We start from the raw sequence: 18071 nt of genomic DNA on the forward strand, positions 1-18071 counted from the left end.
TATGTGTAATATACATATATATTATACAATTATACATGTATCAGATATACACGTATATGTATATAAACGTAACTATTTTCCCTTTCTCCACCCCAAGGCACCTGACTGCGTCTCTCCCCTGCTTGGATCTCTTCAGTGGGTGCCCGTGGCTCTGCGCACAAGGACTCTGTCCCCTCCTGCCAGCACCTCGTCCTCCACAATCCCCTCCCAGGCAGCCCTGGGGGAGGTGGGGGACGCACTTGGCCTGGGGCTGGGCTGCCTCGCTGGGATTCTCTGCATGATGTCTGACTCAGGATTGCCTTTAGGAAAGTGCAAACCATGTCTTTGAAAATATGTGCCTGCCCTAATGTATGCATGTGCACGCACGACGGAGCAGAATCTTCTGGTTGACCGGGCATTGTATGGTTCAGCGCATTGGGTGATTTGGTTTAAACCAGCATATCTGGAACCAGATGGCTGTTGTGTGTAAACATTTGCAATGTGGACACACGAGCAGCAGTTAGTTTGGGGCCAGCAGCCAAGACAGGCACCCAGTCCTCAGAAGAGGGGACCAGGGTTTCATCCTAGAAAACTAAGAAAAGTTAAGACAGAAGAACATGGAAGGAAAGAGTCTGGAGAAGAGTGGGCTCGTGTTGAATATTTTCACGATTTGGAAACTCATGCCTTCAGAACAGAGGTCAACACTGAGTTATTTCCACGAAATCCAACCACTTCCTGCTAGGGAGGCAATGTATGTATTGTTTGGTTTATAGCCGAGCGCTGAGCTCATGAACCATGGGGAGTCTTTGAAATAAAATATAATCTGATGATTGGGCCAGGAAGCAACATTCAAAGTGCTTCTTTCCCAGGTCCACAAGTTTCCAATTAGACAGGTGCCCCAGCTGAACCCAGATGCGGCCCAGATCCCTCCTGCAACACTGGGATCCTGGACCTCCCTGAGGACTAGGGTTTCAAACGGGGAGGAGCAGGGCGGTGCCTGCACAGGAGCCCAGCACAATGCAGGGGAGCACTCCTGTGACGATGGGTGGGAGCCGCCTTACTCAAGACAGTGCATGAACACCAGCAAACACGAAGTCCAAGAGTATTAAACCTTATTCCATAAACACTAACGATGTAAGTACACGAAAACCCCTATCACAATAACCGCCTGGCTGAAATCATTGTATCCTCTAAAATCAGAGGAATTCTATCGACAATATCCAAACGATGCTCATGGAAACGTTGGACATCAAATTAGGGAAGTAGGAAAGGACTCACACAGGCGGCTCATGAAAGAGAAATTGCAGAATCTTGGAGCACCAGGAAAGGGTGCTCCACCTTCCTGTGATCAAGAACTAGAACTGCATATTCACAACAGCCAGAAGCGGGGAGCAGCCTGAGTTTCCATCCACGGATGATGGACAGACCAGATGTGGTCCATCCAAACAGTGGGAATATCGTTCATCGTAAAAAGGAAGGAAAGTCTGGCACCTGCTACAGCGCGGATGGACTGTGAGGATGATGCTCAGTGACAAGAGCCAGTCATTAAAAAGACACGTGCTGTATGGCTCTCCCTCTGTGAGGTCCCTGGAGTCACCAAATCCATAGAGAAAGCAGGGTGGTGGGCCCGGGGGCTGGGGCTTAGTGTTTAACGGGGACAGAGTTTCAGTTCCGCAAGATGGAGGCCTGGAGGTGGGGGGTGGCAGCCGCCCAGGAGCGTGACAGCCCTTAGTACCACTGACCTGCACTCTCTGAAATGTAAGACATTACATTCGATGTTATGTGTTACGTGCTCTACCAGTTTAAAAATAACAAGCCCGGAGGTCGAAACCAAAACGGACGGCCGTTGCTCTGACTTAGATGAGCACCGCGAGGCCCCCCAGAGTTGGCGCGTCGGGGCAGTGGGGGCGTGGGGGGCACCGCCCTCGTGGGAGCCGCGAGAGCGTCTGTGCGCGTGAACGCCCTGGACTCGGAAAGCTGCTTCTGGGAACCCGTCAACATGAACATCAGGGACGTTTGCCCGGCGACGTGGGGTGATGTGCACAGGGCGGTGGCAGCTGACGCGCAGAAGGCGCACAGGGTGTCGGCTGCAGCGGCGACCCGGTTTCACCGCCAGCGAAGGTGCCTCCTTTTTAAAAATAGAAATGGCATCTTAAAGCCTGGGTTGAAGAACTGTAATAACTCCCAGTTTAATCACAACTGAAAACAGTATCTATAAACCCTTCAACTAAGATCTTTGCCAACCATTCATTAGGAAGTTGAGGAAGAAAGCCGGATAGAACCCAGTACGCGTACAACAATCCCGGTGTCTGCCCACGACAGTTCCCTCACCCATCTGTTCCCGAACATGCGCTCTAGAAGAGCCACGAATTTGAGCCACATAACTCACTCGTTTTCTAGTAACCTCTTTAATTTAAAAAATCAAATACAATAAAATAGGTGAACCTAATCAATACCAAAATGTTTAATGAGGTATTTTAAAAAGATTATTTTTTGCAGTAACTCCTCAAAATCCAGTGTTTTACGACGACAGCCATCTCGACTCGGGCCGGCCGCATTTCAAGTGCTCAGTGGCCACCGACAGCCAGTGGCTACAGGGTCGACCAGCTGGCGTCTAGAGTGAACCACCTTTAGAGGCTGGGAAATTCCCAGCTCTCCGGCTCTTTCTCCATTTCAGCAGCGCGGCTCCCGGCCCACGCCAGGGACAGTTTCCATGGCAACAGCCTGAGCCAAGCGCAGGACTGCGTCAAAGCTCTCGGATGAAAGAGCGGAGGAGCAGGAGCTGAACTGCAGGAGCCTGCGTGGGGGTGGGGCGGGCTGGGGGGAGGGCCCAGACCCCCATCAGGGCCTCCGGGCACAGCCTCCTGCAGGAAGCCTGGCCCAGGAGACAGGGTCTTTGCAAAACAAAACTAAATTGGCTTCTCTGGGGTCTCTCTGTTAGAAATCACCAATCTCCTACAACCTCTAGTGATATAAGCGTCACCTCCCTCCATTCATACATTCATGCATTCCGTCCTGTGATAAAAATGGATTGAGCCCCTCCTCAGTGCTGGGAGCTGGAATTACAGGAACACACCGACCCTGGCAGAGCCTCTGCCCGGGAAAGGCATTGCTTCATTAAGAAAGTTCCACTGCATTCACGATTTGCTCTTTGAGTTTTCCTAGAGTCTCTCTCACCATCTAGAGATGGAGATTCGTGGAAACCAGCCAGTCTTGGATCTCTTGGACTTTCCGTCTTAGCAGAGGAGGGGGGCTGAAAACAGCCACAGATGATGATGTCCTGACAGGAAAACTAGATCAGGGTCATGACAAGGTCAGGGAGGGTCTCTCCAGGGTGGCAGAGCTGAGGGGAGAGAGGTGCAGAGGGAGGGAGCCGGCCTGGAAGGAAGGGCTTCAGGGACAGGCGTCTGCAGAACAGAGGCCACACCGAGTTGCTTCTGAGAAAACTGGTCCCTTTGGACTTGGACGGGAGTGTGTGTCACTGTCCAGCTTCCAGCTCCCGAATCCAGGGGAGGATTCCAGGTGGGTAGTTTGACTTGGCGCCTGGGCTCAGGGTTGACGTTCCAACAGCTTCTTCTTGGGATGACTGACTTCCTGTCCCACGTGAACCCCGTTCCCCCTTCATGCCTGCCCCCTTCCGTGGCTCCCTGTGCCCGGGGCCTCAGCTGGAGTGGAGGGCGGGTGGAAGGCAGTGTTTGGGCCGGAGACAGGGTCCATGGCCCTCTTCTCTCAGCTCCGCACAAGGAAACAGTCAACCCATTACAAACACCAAAATAGAGAAACTGGTATGGGGTGGGGCTTGAAATGTCAGTTCACACTGTGTTCATTTACAATGAAGATTAAGCTCCAAGCTTTGATCTGGCTTCTTCTTTAAGTCTAGCGGTACATTTCTGTAGTTTGCAAAAGTGAGATTTTTAAATGTAGTTGGCTGAAATCACCATCTGTTTCTACTTTGATGCCTTCGTCCTTAAAAACACCCTTCCATCAGATGGCACTGAGGAGCTCACGGGTGTTTTGAGCCCTAGCCAAGGGCACGGTGAGTGGAGGCAGATTGAGTGGAAAATGTGTATGTTCAGGGATGCAAGATTTAGGAAACAAAAATATGGGATACTCGGTTGGGTTTGTATTTCAAACGAACAGTGAATACCTTCTGGTATAAATACGTCCTGTGCAATATTTGGAGCTTGTGGTTACTATATACTTGTCCTAAATGAGTGTTCATTGTTCACATGAAATCAAATTTTATCCGGCAGCCCTATTTCTGTTATTAGTTATTATAAAGTAATATATATAGAGAGATGTAGACAAGGCTGTATCGATATATCTGGTTATATATATAATACATAATATTACACAGTTGGGTAAATAACTATAAAGTTGTTAGTAACCATACCGGTGTACAAACAGCTCCAGAAATACTGTATCATGCCAACCCTATGTCAAATGTGTGAAGAAGCCTATGACACCGGGAACATGTCTTATGGTGCAGGGCACCAGGAACTTGACAACTGTGAGGAAGAAATCGGGTCTGAAAGGTGCAGAGCAGGAGCTGATCTGTGGGAAAAATCTTCTAAACACAAAACGTGTAGCATTTTTAACTGGAGAACTGAGCTCTCACTACCGCCTAGTCAGGACACAAGCTCTTCTCTGTCAGCAGGGAACCCGCTAGGGCGGTGTTTATGATTACAACATCTTGGGAAAGTGTGATAGAGATCTGAGCAGACTCCCTGTTTGCTTGGGTCTGGCCTGACAAACAGTCAGACTGCCTGTGAGGATGCATGTCTGATTCACCTGGTCCTGAGGATGTCTCACGGTTCCAGCCAAGATGCCACACAGCATTCCTGCTGATGCAGAGAAGTGACCCACAGAAGCAGGCGCTCCGGTCACACTGCACCCGCACAAGCTCAGTGACCTGTCCATCCATTAGTCATTGTGGTGGAACGGCAGTCTGAGGGCACAATTTTTCATCACCACCAATGAGAACATAATGGCAATTTTGAAAAGCATTTGGACTGCTCTTCTGTACGATTCAATTTCAGATCAGCTTTGTATATATTTTTCCAGAATTATCAATCACATCAGAATTCAAATATGCCAAAAAAGGGAGGTATGCTAGCAGAAGCCAAATTTCAGTCTGAAATTAAGGAACCTGGCAGGCACTTGAGGTTATGAGAGTGACTCAAAACACTGTTAGGCAAAATCATGGTGATAAGGAAAAGGCTCGTGACAAAGGGATACAGATAACAGAAAATGAAAACAACTGCAGGAGACATTTTTCTTTTCTTCTTACAAGGACGAGGGCTTCCAGATAAGAAATTAAAAGCAGAAAGAAAATGGAAATGATAGCAAATAAAAACCCCAAATTGTGGGTCACCACAACTGTGCATGGAGGTTGGCGCTAGCTTCATTTTCGTGATATCTGCTGGTTTTAATAAGGACCGTGCGCTTTCATCACGATCTGTCAGATGAACCAAACTCCATTCAATACTGTTATTGGTTTTTGGGGTTGTTTTCCCCCAAAAAATGTGATCTCAAAAGTATTCACAAAGAATCTGCTGAATATGCAGTGATGATAGTTTATTAGGGCAGCCAGGCTAGTCTTTCCGAAGCCTCAAGTTTTGTTTGTGGGCGGTTTTCGAGGAGACCAGCACTACTTGCATCAGAGGTTTCCAGGGTGGGCGAGTCCGCGGAGGCCCCCGACGGGCCGGCGCCTTCACACAGAGCGCAGGAGGCTGTCTTCCTTGGATGGCAGCAACACTCAAAAGCACGCTGTGCCAGACAAGAGGGAGCATTTAATCCTCAGATAACAATTTCACAGGAGCTGTTACTGTGTCCATGGTGGGAAAACAGATGTGCCTTATTTGAACGAAACTGTACACAAAGAATGAATTAAAATGACAGGGACAATGTTTACAACACGAAGCAGAAAATCAAACGCTCTAAGCCAGAAGCCAAACACAAGCCCAGTTCCAAAGCCGACCCCGAACAAGGCAGGCCTTGAGCAGAGGGTGAGCTGTGGGTTTGCTATCCTGGAAAAACCTGAGAGTTTTGGGGGCCACTCTCTGATAGTCTTCAACTATCCACTGGAGACGTTATTCCACAAAGTAAATCAAGCTCAGAGTGACCGTGACCCAGTGTGAACACCATTCTCAGTCGGTATCTGACTGTGCAGCTGTTCTGAAATCTGAAAGCAAAAAGTGGCAACTATCTTCCCAGACGCTGATAAGTCTGCAGGGACATGTGTCTGCGGTGCATTCCCTTCATCCTCTGCAGGGTCTGAGCTCCTTCACTGTCTTCGTGAGTTGCAACAGTTACACCATCTTCTCTTCAGGGTCATCTTATCTTTAAGAAATGTTCTCATTGTGGTAAAACACACATGGCATAAAATCTGCTGCCTGAGCCATTTTTTAGTGTACAGTTCAGTAGTGTTGAGTATGTCCATGTTGTGTAACCAACCTCCAGAACTTTCTCATGGTGCAAAACCAAGACTCTGCACCCACTAGACACCAGCTGTGCACCCCGACCTCCGTGCCCGTAACCACCACCCGACTCTGTCTCGGTGAATCTGACGACTCCAGCACTTCACAGAAGCGGAATCACATGGTAATTGTCTTTTTGTTTAGCCATCCTAGAACGAAGGCTACCCTGTCTTCCTATTCCCTCCCACAAAAATTATGTTACAAAATTGTTTTTAAAAGAAGCAGTAATGGATGAGTTTGCAGCACCCGTCCCTCCCCCTCCCCCAAAAAACCACATAGGAGAAAAAGTACTGTATGAGGTGTGTTAAGCCCGTAGTAAAACATGTTAAGACTTCATGATACGCTATGGGATTTGAGCAATGTAGTGGTATTCTGGGTGATTCGTTGTGATTTCTGTACTCATTCTAAATAAATTTTCACTTTTGCACCAAGTTTTCACATTTGTCACTTTGTGCTCTTTTCCCCAAATTGTGAAGCTTCAGGCGCCACCCACCCAGGATCAACTCCTGGTCAGATGTTCAGTAACACCTCCCTTGGGCTCCAAAGCCCCGACTTTGAGACCAGAATGACACAGCACTTGCCCCCCACCCCTACCCCCACCCACCAGGCAGACCAGGATAAGGGACTGGCGCCCCAGCCGGCGGAGGGGCTGGGGCATGGCCCACCCTTCCTGGCCAATGTCTGGCAAGGATTATAAAAATTTTAAATGCATGTGTCCTTTGGTCCAATCACTCCACTTTTGGGAATCTATGCCTGCCCTTCTGAACCCCTACAAAGCCACTTACCTGCATGCGGGTCATGACGTCTGTGAGGGCGAGAACATCAAAACAAGCCGGGAACGCATGCCCAAGGGTGTCTCCAGCAAATTCTTTAAAAACAAACCTTTTGAAAAAAATATTTAATGTTATGAGAGTATGTTATATGAAAAAGAATAAATGCTCACATATGTGGCACAATTCCAATTCTGGGCAAAATAACTCAACCGTTCATCATTTATCTAGAAAACGTACTGAGTACGTACCAACTACCAGACACTCCAAAAACTACTGGGACACGACAGAGACCAAAGATAGAAAAAGTCTTGCCCTCGTGGGGCCTCCTTTTAATGGGAGAAACAGAAAACAAACTCCCCATGGGGAGAACAATTTGGTAATATCCAGGGAAGCTAAAACTACGATTCCCTCACTGGACACACACCCTGGAGAACTCTCCAAGTGAGCAAGGAGACAAGTACCAGAACGGACACTGCAACTATCACTTATCTGACAAATACTTGTGTTCCAATTTCCAGTGCTGTCCTGAGAGTGCAAATACCTGGGGTGGGGGTGGGGCCCTAGATGCTCGCCCACAGGAGCACGGGTGTGTGCGACGGGCCTGAGAAGCATGGGCGGGAGCTGCACAGGCCCACTTACACACGGGTTTTCTTTTTCAATAAGTATATTGGAAATATTTTGGGAGATTTGTGACAGTTTGAAAAACTTGCAGATAAACCAGATAGCCTGGATGGAAATAGTGAAGAAATGAAGAAAAAGTTATATATGTCATGGATGTGGAAAATATATGTAGATACTAGTCTTTTTTTTTATCACTTACTACCATAAAATCAACAGTAGGCTGTTCATAGTTAGGCTTGTGGGGAGTCAAAAGTTATACATGAATTTTTGTGCAGGGTGGGGGCTGGCCTCCTGAAGCCCCAAGTTGTTCAAGGGTCAACTCGAAATAGAGAGGATTCTCACAATAGCATGCTAGGCAGCCGTTTAAATGAATGGATCAAAGCTCCAAGATTCAACATGAATACATGCCAAGAGCATGGCTGTTGCATAATGGAAGGAAGCCACCAAATCATGCCACCGATTGATTTAGTACCTCCAGGGGTCAATACGTGTTCCGTGATATTTTCTCCTTTGCGATTGTTGGACATGATCTCTGCTTGTTTCAGCTTTTAGGCATTGTTTAAACTTCTACCAGTCATAACTTGATTAACAAGGGCTGTTAATGGGCACACCTCTGCTGGACCCCCATGCCCGCCCCCAATCTCTGCCCCTCAGTGAGGAGTCTGCTCTCCTGGTGTGATTAGACTTCCTGCCTTTTCAGGAAGCATACGGACATGACAACTACATGCTGGGATTCTTTTGAACCCGTACATGTTTCCCTCTAGAGCCTGTAAAATCCCAGTCTCTGAAGCATCCCTCCCACGCCAGCCAGGAGTTTCCATGGCAACGAATAAGCCTGCCACCCGCACTGCAGGTACCAGGAGAACAAAGCAGAGCGCCTGACCCAGCTGGTGGGGGACGGGGAGGACACAGGAGGACAGGTGCCCGCCACCCCCTGCCCTGCCTCCTGATTCCAGAGCAGCTCCAGGCCATTAAAAATCCTACCGACATGCGAAAGGCATGACTCAGGGAATTTAATTTCCTGGGAGCAAAGGTGGAAGATGAATGAGAAGGATGAAGGAATAAAAGGGAGAATAAATGAGGGAAATAGGGATGAGCCATCATCTCTCCAGGCAGCGACGGGAAAAGTGTGGTCGCCAGGGCCAGCAGCGTGATGTCCCCTGGGAACTTGGAAATCCACATCTCCTGGCTCAGCCAGAGCTTAATGAGCCCTCCAGGCGTGTCCAATGCAGGTCAGGTTTGAGAACCACCCACCCATACTGCCCATTAACACCCGCGGTGTCACATGTTTTATATATTACACATCCACCATGGTACGTAAGTCTTCCCCGTTATTTCCCATCAGACCGGGGAGGCCTCCTGCGGGGCCCTGTGTTGCCGGAGAGCCCCTCTCCACACTCACGTCTGCCTCCGGGTGCCTCCCCACTCAGACCTCCTTCTAAGCTCCGCACACAGTCTGACACCAGGGCCCGGGGGATGGGTGGGGAGTGACCGCTTGGTGGACTTAGGTTCTGTTTGGGGGGTTGAAAATATCTGGAGCTAGACAGAGGTGAGGGTCGACATCAGGACAGCACCTATGCCACCAAACTGTTCTCTTTAACATAGTTCGTCTTGTGATATGTGAATTTCACCTCCATAACATCACTAAAAAGAAAAAAAATTTCAGACTCAACATATTTCAAACTTGGTCACATCACTGATAAGAAACCTAGCTGATCAGAAGGTTGGGTCAGATTCCCTTCAGACCAGCGTTGCCCAACAGAAAGATGATTCAGACTATGTATATAACTTAAAATGTTCTGGAAGCCACGTCTTTAAGATGAATAAAAGCAGCCGTTGGAATGAATTTTAGGACCCCGCTGTATCTCACTCACCTCGCCTGAGGCTGTCCTACATCTGTCCTGGAAGAAGGGGGCCACTTGCCTTCTCCACGGCCCCGTACATGACGGGTCCCCTCATCTTGTGGACTCTGCCTCAGATGCGGACTCCTCCATCCGCTACTCTCGAGGCACTGCAAAAGCAGCCCTTAGGCACCCTTCCTTCTCAGAGGGAAACACGGCCAGGCCACCCCTGCGGACCCTTCCCGTCGAATCCTGCTGCTCTTACAATGAATCCCACCCTCCTTAGCCAGCCTGTGGGCCTGGGGAGTCGGAGGTCCTCTAGAGAACCTGGGGGCCCTGGCTATGTGGGAAGCTCTGGAATTTTCCTCGAAGCTGGGTCCACATGAAGTTCCGGGCCGTGAGACTCTGTGCCTGGGGTGGGCCAACCTTTTCTGTAGTCACACCGTAGGTATTTTAGGTTTTGTGGGCCATTCAGTCTCTGACTCAACCACTCAGTGCAGCCATGGGGTTGAAAGCAGCCACAGACGGCAGCAACGAGTCAGCGTGTCACAGAAAAACTTTGCTTATGGACCTGACTCTCCATCTCCCTGCCTGCCACCTCTCCGCCACACCTCTGTCATCTCTCCCCAGTGTCCTATAGCCACCTCTTCTCGGGTGTCCTCCATCCCCCACCTCTGGTCTTCAATTAATTTTCCTCATGAGCATCAGAGCGGACGTATCAAACTAAAATCCAGCCGAGTCCCACCCTTAGGACACCTCACAGATTCTACTGCCCTTTAGATGCAGACTGGTTCTTTACGACAAGCAGAGGGAGCTCCAGCCATTCACACAGGAGGGGCTTGGAGGTAGGAGGGCTGCTTGCACTGCGACGGGACCCCCCTGCAGCGGGTCTGTGCACTGTCCACAGTAGGCACATGGCTCCTCTGAACGCATGCGTTTAAGGACACATAAAGTCAGGTACAGAGGAACAGGAGTGGGAATGTGCTCACTGTCTGAGCCATCAATCCAGTGTTTATGTACTTCAGTTCAACAAACACATCCAGGAGTGGATTACCATTGTGAGCCAACATGCAAAACCCTTCATTCACAAGGCCGCCTGTGGACACGGGCCTCAGTGGGCACTAGGGACAATGCCCATCTCACCAGGTCTCAAGAGCTTCACCTCAGAAAACCAGAGAGCACACAGCTGCAAACGCGGCCCGGGGACACATCCATGAACAGATGGCCGGTAGTAAATGCTTTTATGGTTCAGGTATGGATGTCTCCCGAATCCTGGCCATGTTGTGCTGTTTCTGGGAAACAGTTCCCTTCCTGAGTTGGATGTCCATGTGCACGGAACTTGGACCCAGGCCAGACACTTATGGCCATTGACCAGGGGGAACGTCCATGGCAGGAAGCTACCCTGGGGCTGCATTTGGCAACTGGGACCCAGCTGGCCTCCTAACAGTTTTCAGATCGCTCGTTTTCTTTCTCAGGAATAATTGCCTCCCATGACCCTCTCCTGTGTTCACATTTTGGTCCAGGGCTTGCTTTGAGGACCTGGCTGCCGAGGGACCCTGAGCCAAGGATGGAAGGGGGTATCTGGAATGTGTGTGAGCTCCTTCACTTGCTTTCCCATAAGACAACATAATGGGTATTTTTATAATGGTGGGGAACATGCCATTTGACTCAACAAAGAAGCCATGGACACCAAAGGAAACGTGAATGCGTCTGTCTCCACACACACTGAAAAATCAGGTGCAGGGGAAAGCCCACCATGAGTGAGGCTTACTGGGCAGCTGAGCAAAATACAGCAAGATGCACATGCACAGCATCTGTGTTCAGGCACTGACCGCACACAATGCCGAGGGGTCAAAAAGGAAGAAAACCCTCAAAATAGAAATGCAGGTACAGGGCAGCATTCAGAGAGAGAGAGAGAAGGAGTGGGAGACGGAGGCAGAGAAGAAAAGAAAGTTGAATGCTGAGAAACATGAAAAAATGCACCAGAATCCAGACTTCAGAGCCCAAACGAGCTGCTTTCTCCCTTTGGGCTGAGAAAGGTGACAAAGCAACAACAGCTGGGGCGGGGGCGGCGGGGCGGTGGGGAAGCGGCTCAGCCCCAGGCTTTGCGGGTGGGCATGGTGGCTCAGCTCTCCTGGAGGTCAAGGCAGACGAGGGAGCACAGCCGAGGGCTGCGAGAGCCACCCGGGGTGCATGGGCACAGATGGGGTGCCCGTGGATGAGGTCTCTCTCGGGGGGCAGCAGAGAAGACAGGAAGTCAGAGCTGGGGTGCCCCCGGTGCACAGCCCCATCATACAGACGGGGTCACAGCACCCACAGGGCCCCTCAGGCCTGTGCAGGCTCTGCGCGGAGGGTGTCCACTGGCAGCCTTAGGGACCCCTGGCCCAGAGGGACGGGAGGAGGGCATGGGGTGGGTGTGGGTGGGAGAGCGGCCCCTTCCCTCCCTCCCCCAGGCCCTCCTGCAGAGGCCGGCAGGATTGCCTCAGGGGGCCCACTCTTCAGGGTCTGCCGAGTCCTTCCTCTGCTCCCTGGTGTTGTCAGCTTCCCATCCTCCATGATGCCAGTCTGGACTCCTAAAGGTGACAGCAGCCCCCAGGCCTCTGCCCCTCCCCTGCCCCGCCCGCAGGCCTCCAGGGGAAGCTGGACCAGAATTCCCCGTGTCAGGGCCAAGAGCGTCCTCTTTGCGAAGGCCTGCGTGGGCTGGGCTCCTTCTCTGTCTTGCTCACTGTCGTGTCCACGGCCCAGTGCCAAGTAGGGGCTCAGCAAATGCAGATTAGTGGGCTCACGCACAGGTGTTCCCCAACAGAACAAACACGCTCAATCTTCAGATCCCAGATTTCATGGGCAAGGGGTGAGTGTGTGTACTCATTTTCTCTCTCTTTTGAAAGGTCAGGACCCAAGATAACTGAAAACAGGCTTCAGGCAGAAGTTCGTGCATGCATGTGCATGACAACCCTATTCCCAGTGACCCAAAGGTGCAAACCACCCACACACCGGCCAGCAGATGTGTACAGAAACCAAATGTGGCCCAGGCCATCAGGGTATACTACTCAGCCAGAGAAAGTAAGTAAGTCCTGCTAACCCACTACAACCTGGACAAAGCTCAGAAACACTGGACTCTGTGAAAGGGGCTAGTTGGAAAAGACCACATCGTGTGCAACTGCATTTGCACAAAGGGCCCACAACAGAGAAATTTAGAGGCAGAAAGAGCAGCGACTGTTCAGGGTGGGCAAGTGTAATGGCTAAGGGTGGTAACTGAAGACACAGAGCCTCTCCTTGGGGGCAGTGACAATGTTGTACAACTGACTGTGGTGATGGACGCACAGCTCTGAACATGCGAAAAGCCACAGAGTCATTCTCCCGTGAAGAGCAACTGCCCTCCCCTTGGAAGTACTTCACACCCATAAAGACGGAAAGGAGGTAATCAGGTCTAGCAGGAGCTGCCGCCCGCGGGTGACTGTTCACCCAGGGCCTGCTGCTGCCGGTCACTGAGAACGCTCTACGGGTCCCAAATCCGGGGGCTCTATCCTCTCGGTGTAGGGGAGGGAAAAATACCATTCCCAGCCCTCCTAGGTTCTCCAGCTGGCGCCCTGCAAACAAGACTGGCCCAAGCCAGGTTCCCAAGAGAAAGGCCAACAGAAGTTTATGAGCTGTGCATCCTGCACGCACACATGCGAGCAGTTAAAGCCGGATGCGTGACCCAGGGGGCCCGCTAGAACCTGGGTTTACACACCGACAAACGGAGGGGGTTTCAGGCTTCTGCGCGGGGGAAGCAAGTCACGGGAAGGTGGCCAGGAAAAACAAGGTGAACAAGGGCTGCTTGGTAAAGTTTGTTACGCAGATTTAACTCAGTGCCTTCTCCACAGACAGGGGTCACTCGGAGGGAGATGGGACTCTTGAGCCGAGACTGGAATGCTTCTCCTGCATCTGCTGGTTCCCAAATGGCCTTGAGCTCAAAATAAGCCACGTTTTGGGGTGGCATATTCTGGTAACCCTCTATAGGCACGTAGCCACTGTATTGATTAGACCCCATGCCTGGTATATAGCAGTCCTGAAATCAATGTGTTTTTTTTTTTAATGAAGAAATGAATACCTCAAAAAACTCAAACTAGAAATACCATTTGACCCAGGAATTCCACTCCTAGGAGTTTACCCTAAGAATGCAGCAGCCCAATTTGAAAAAGACAGATGCACCCCTATGTTGATCGCAGCACTATTTACAATAGCCAAGAAATGGATCCAACCTAAGTGTCCATCAGTAGATGAATGGATAAAGATGTGGTATATATACACAATGGAATATTACTCAGCCATAAGAAGAAAACAAATCCTACCATTTGCAACAACACGGATGGAGCTAGAGGCTATTATGCTCAGTGAAATAAGCCAGGCGGAGAAAGACAAGTACCAAATGATTTCACTAATCTGTGGAGCATAAGAACAAAAAAACCCCTGAAGGAACAAAATAGCAGCAGACTCACAGAACCCAAGAATGGACTAACAGTTACCAAAGGAAAATGGACTGGGGGGTGGGTAAAAGTAATGCCCCTTTTTCCCCCAGACAAGGGGGAAAAAGGGGCATTACTACTAGCAGACATAATGTAGGGGGGGAGGGTTGTACAACACAGAGAAGACAACTAGTGATTCTACAGCATCTTACTATGCTGATGGACAGTGACTGTAATGGGGTCTGTGGAGGGGACTTGATGATGGGGGGAGTCTAGTAATCATAATGTCGCTCATGTAATCGTAGATTAATGATAACCAAAAAATAAATAAATAAAAATAAATGAATAGAGTATTAAAAAATGGACACATGCTTATGAGGTATGATTAAGCAAAACAGAGCCCAAAACAAACCGAAACAATCCTGCCCAGAACTCAATTCTGTGTCTGTGTATGCAAACCAGGGTCTAGGGTCACCTCTGCCACATTTCAGCCGTGTGACTAGGAAAGTAATTTCACGCCTCTGAACCTCACCTTCCTGAGGCCAGAATCTACCACCACCGTTTTCTTGGGAGGAACAAATAAAAGAAAGCCTACAGGAACTTAGTGCCTGGCTGGCAAATACGGTTCAGCAAATGTCAGTACACAGTATATGCAATCGTGTCAAGATGCAAGTTAAAAACCACAAGGAAACACTTAAAAAGGAAAATTTGTGTGCTGAGTTGATAGTGATTATTTACAAAACAGTAATTCTTACTAATTGTAATAGATGCAAAATCAGGTGTAGGTGAGGCTGGCATGTGCTTTTAATAGAAAGGGGTAAGAGTGGAGAATGTCTTCCACGCTGTTAATCAGGGACGGCCGTGGGGGGCAGGAACACTTCACCGTCTTTAGAGACCATTCGGTTGTTCTGTTACAACATATTTATTCCAAATTAAAACAAAACCAGAACAATTTAGAATAAATGCATTTACACACAGACCCAACTGGCTTTGAATAAATACGACGGAGCTAATCGCCTCTGGTGTCCACAGCTCTGTCTGGAGTCTGTGCGCTTTGCCGGGGCCCCACGGCGCACACACGGGTGTCTCGAAAATTCCACCTGTATTCCTAACACCGAGGTCCCACAATATCTGAACGGCCATGAACGCTAAATACTCAGAGGCACATAAACTGTGAGATGTCCTCAACAGGGAAACACGACTGGGGTTTTCAGAGGGTTTTCCATTTCTCAGATTTTAAGAATAAAAAGTCAGATTACCAACTTATCTGTGTTTGCTCTTTCCTCTGTCCATCCATCTGGAAAACTGGGAAAGGAGGTGAAACGTCTCCCGATTAAAGAATAAAATCAAAATCTGCGTGGGAAGCCCTTCGCCTTGGTGACGAGGACCAGAGTAAACAGGCGATGCTCTCCTCGGGGCGCGCGGGCGCAGACCCCACTGAGAGCCGCGGAGGCAGGTCATGAGTCGATAAAAACAAATACAGTTAAAGGACGAAAAGATAAGGTTGTCAGAACACGAAAATGACAAGGAGAGAACTGCAGGGAAAAGGTTGCAGGGACAGGGCGCGCGAATGGCTGGCGCGTTCGTGTCCCATCGCTGCAGGGCCAAGGGGAGGCGGGTAGTGAGGAGGCCCGGGCTCCTTGTCTGGCCTTGCCGGCCGGAAGCCTACAAGGAGCCTGGGGCAAGACTCCGTGAACGAGAGCGGTGCCCAGGCAGCCTCTGGCATTGAGAACCCCCCAACCCCGCCTTTTTTTTTTTTTTTAATCCGACTACCCTGCTTTGAAGCCCATCAGCTTGTTTCTAAACAACTTGATTTCAAATCTGGTCTCCATTACTTACAAGCCATGGGAATTTCTTTCCTTATCTTGTCCGGAAACATGTCACATGCAGAGAAGAATGTATACGGAGGTGCAACTGAACATTTCAAAGAGAAGTAAAAACCCAACACCCAGTTAGGGGGTGTGGAGAAAACTAAAGTTCCCACGGCCAGGATTCTCACCGGACCCCGGTGGCCTGCTCACCGCACCCGGTGGGCAATGAGTCATTACTGACTCTGTACACAGGGCTCGGGCTGCCCGGCTGCAGGAGCGCGGGGGCTGGAGGGGCAGCAGTGCTGCAGACAGGGACGGAGGGGCCCGGAGGGAGGGACGGCCTGCTGCAGGCCGACTCGCTCTGAGGTGGACAGGAAACTAGTGCTTGACCTGCCGCTGTGGGAATAAAGCTGGGTAAAACCCTGTCCTGCCAATGGGTTTCAGCCCCTGGCAAGTCCGCTATGGATTCAGTGTGACCAAAGAAATGGCAGTAGAACGTTTCTTTGGGATGAAAGGGTTTATTACCTGGCTTTTCTCCCTGCGGTAGGTCGGGCACTAGGTCTCTGCCTCCGCCCAGAGCACTGGGCCCAGCTCTCTGTATAGCCCAATAATAGCTTATTGCCTAAAGGTGAGGAAGCGGTAGCCTAGCAACAGGCCAGTTACATCATGAGGTGGTTTAAGTTCAGTGAAGAGCCTGGCCATAGGAAACCCCAACTTCCCCACAACCCTTTCACCCCAAGAACATTCCATTGTCATTTCTCAGTCTCACAGAATCAGGAGTGAACTCGTGCGGGGCTGAAACCCACTGGCAAGACAAGGGACATGTAATTTTCAGACATGACCAGGTCTTAAGTCCCTGAAAATCAGTTCTCCAAATGACCATTTTTGCCACGTGGTTAATTCCCTACATGGCCAAATGGACCAGCTTCCTCCGCTTAACAACAGCAAAAGCCAAGATGTCTCCTAACCCTGGCAGTCTCAGCAGTCCCACCTGGCAGACAGCGTCTGGAGACCCCTGTGATGTTTGAGCGATCCCCGAGGTCTGCGTTGTGTCGCAGGGTGGTTTAGCTTCGGTTTGGAATCACGTTGGCTGCAGCTGTTCCCATGGCCCAACGGAAGGTCAGTGCGTTCTGAGGCATTTTGAAGGGAGAGTTTCTGGGGGTTCTGACAAAGAGGATTCTGTGGGCCTGGAATGTCAGGGGTGTCACAAATGGTAGAACACTCTTCTACCCTCCAACCTGTTTCCGTGGCGGCCCTTTGGCCTTTTGAAATTCTTTTAACACACAGATGTGTTACCCGGCCCCCCAGGAGTGAACGTTTTCGACACGGTTTAAATATCTCAGATGCACCATGCCCCAAATGAGAATTACGCCCAAACTGCACGTGTGACTGGGCTCATTTGCAGATCAGCCCACCTAGCGGAGAGAAACTTGCCCAGGTGAAACCAAACCACGGAAAATCCAATCGGTTTCAACTGAAATGAAAGCGCAACAGCAAAGAGAGAAAAATTACCCTTTAAGTCTGTTAACACCATCCTTCCTAGGACGATTTTGTGTCACATTTACAAATATTTAAAAGAAGTCAGTTTACAAGGAATACATAATTCGGTAAATTGGCAATTCCGGTGTGCAAGCCATCACCTGAGGTCACGCTGTCCCTGGGCCGACACCCCCCTCCTGCATCAGCAGCCCCGTGTCCTGCTCTGTACTGGCCTCCACCAGGGTCCACCGGCACTCAGACAAGCCGGAATGCTTCCAGACCCCCCTTCCTCTGCTACTGCTCCATCTCTCTGCCGATGGCAAAACACACCCGAAGCCCTTTCCATGCCTGCCCACGGCTCCTGGTGTACATTCTCTCCCGAATCCGCTGGGTTTGAGTTTTCCGTCTGCAGCCCAAATGCACGCACACCTGCCGAGTTCACCAGGACCCTCCGTTCTGCCAAGACCAGCGCCGTCCTCAAGCTCCACCGGAGCCAGTCTCTCAGCTGCACGTGAGAGCCTGGGACGCCTCCTCCGGGAGCCCTTCCTTCCCCTGGTTTGCATGCTCTGCTCTCTGAGGTGTTCCCCCACCTCTGCTCTGGCTACTTCGCCCTCTCCCCTCCTCTTCGGCCTCTCGGGGC

The 18071-nt window shown here is 50.3% G+C and overlaps 1 long non-coding RNA gene across 1 annotated transcript; it reads right to left on the reverse strand.

Moving 5' to 3' along the window:
* Positions 1-2375: 2375 nt before the first annotated feature.
* Positions 2376-15575, reverse strand: LOC118973831 (uncharacterized). The gene is made up of 3 exons (XR_012126955.1): positions 15401-15575; positions 7244-7340; positions 2376-5748 (listed from the first exon to the last, which is right to left on the reverse strand). It is a non-coding gene; the product is annotated as an uncharacterized lncRNA (long non-coding RNA).
* Between the last annotated feature and the right edge of the window lie 2496 nt (positions 15576-18071).

Source organism: Manis javanica, chromosome 17 (assembly GCF_040802235.1).
Source record: "Manis javanica isolate MJ-LG chromosome 17, MJ_LKY, whole genome shotgun sequence".
Taxonomy (NCBI): domain Eukaryota; kingdom Metazoa; phylum Chordata; class Mammalia; order Pholidota; family Manidae; genus Manis; species Manis javanica.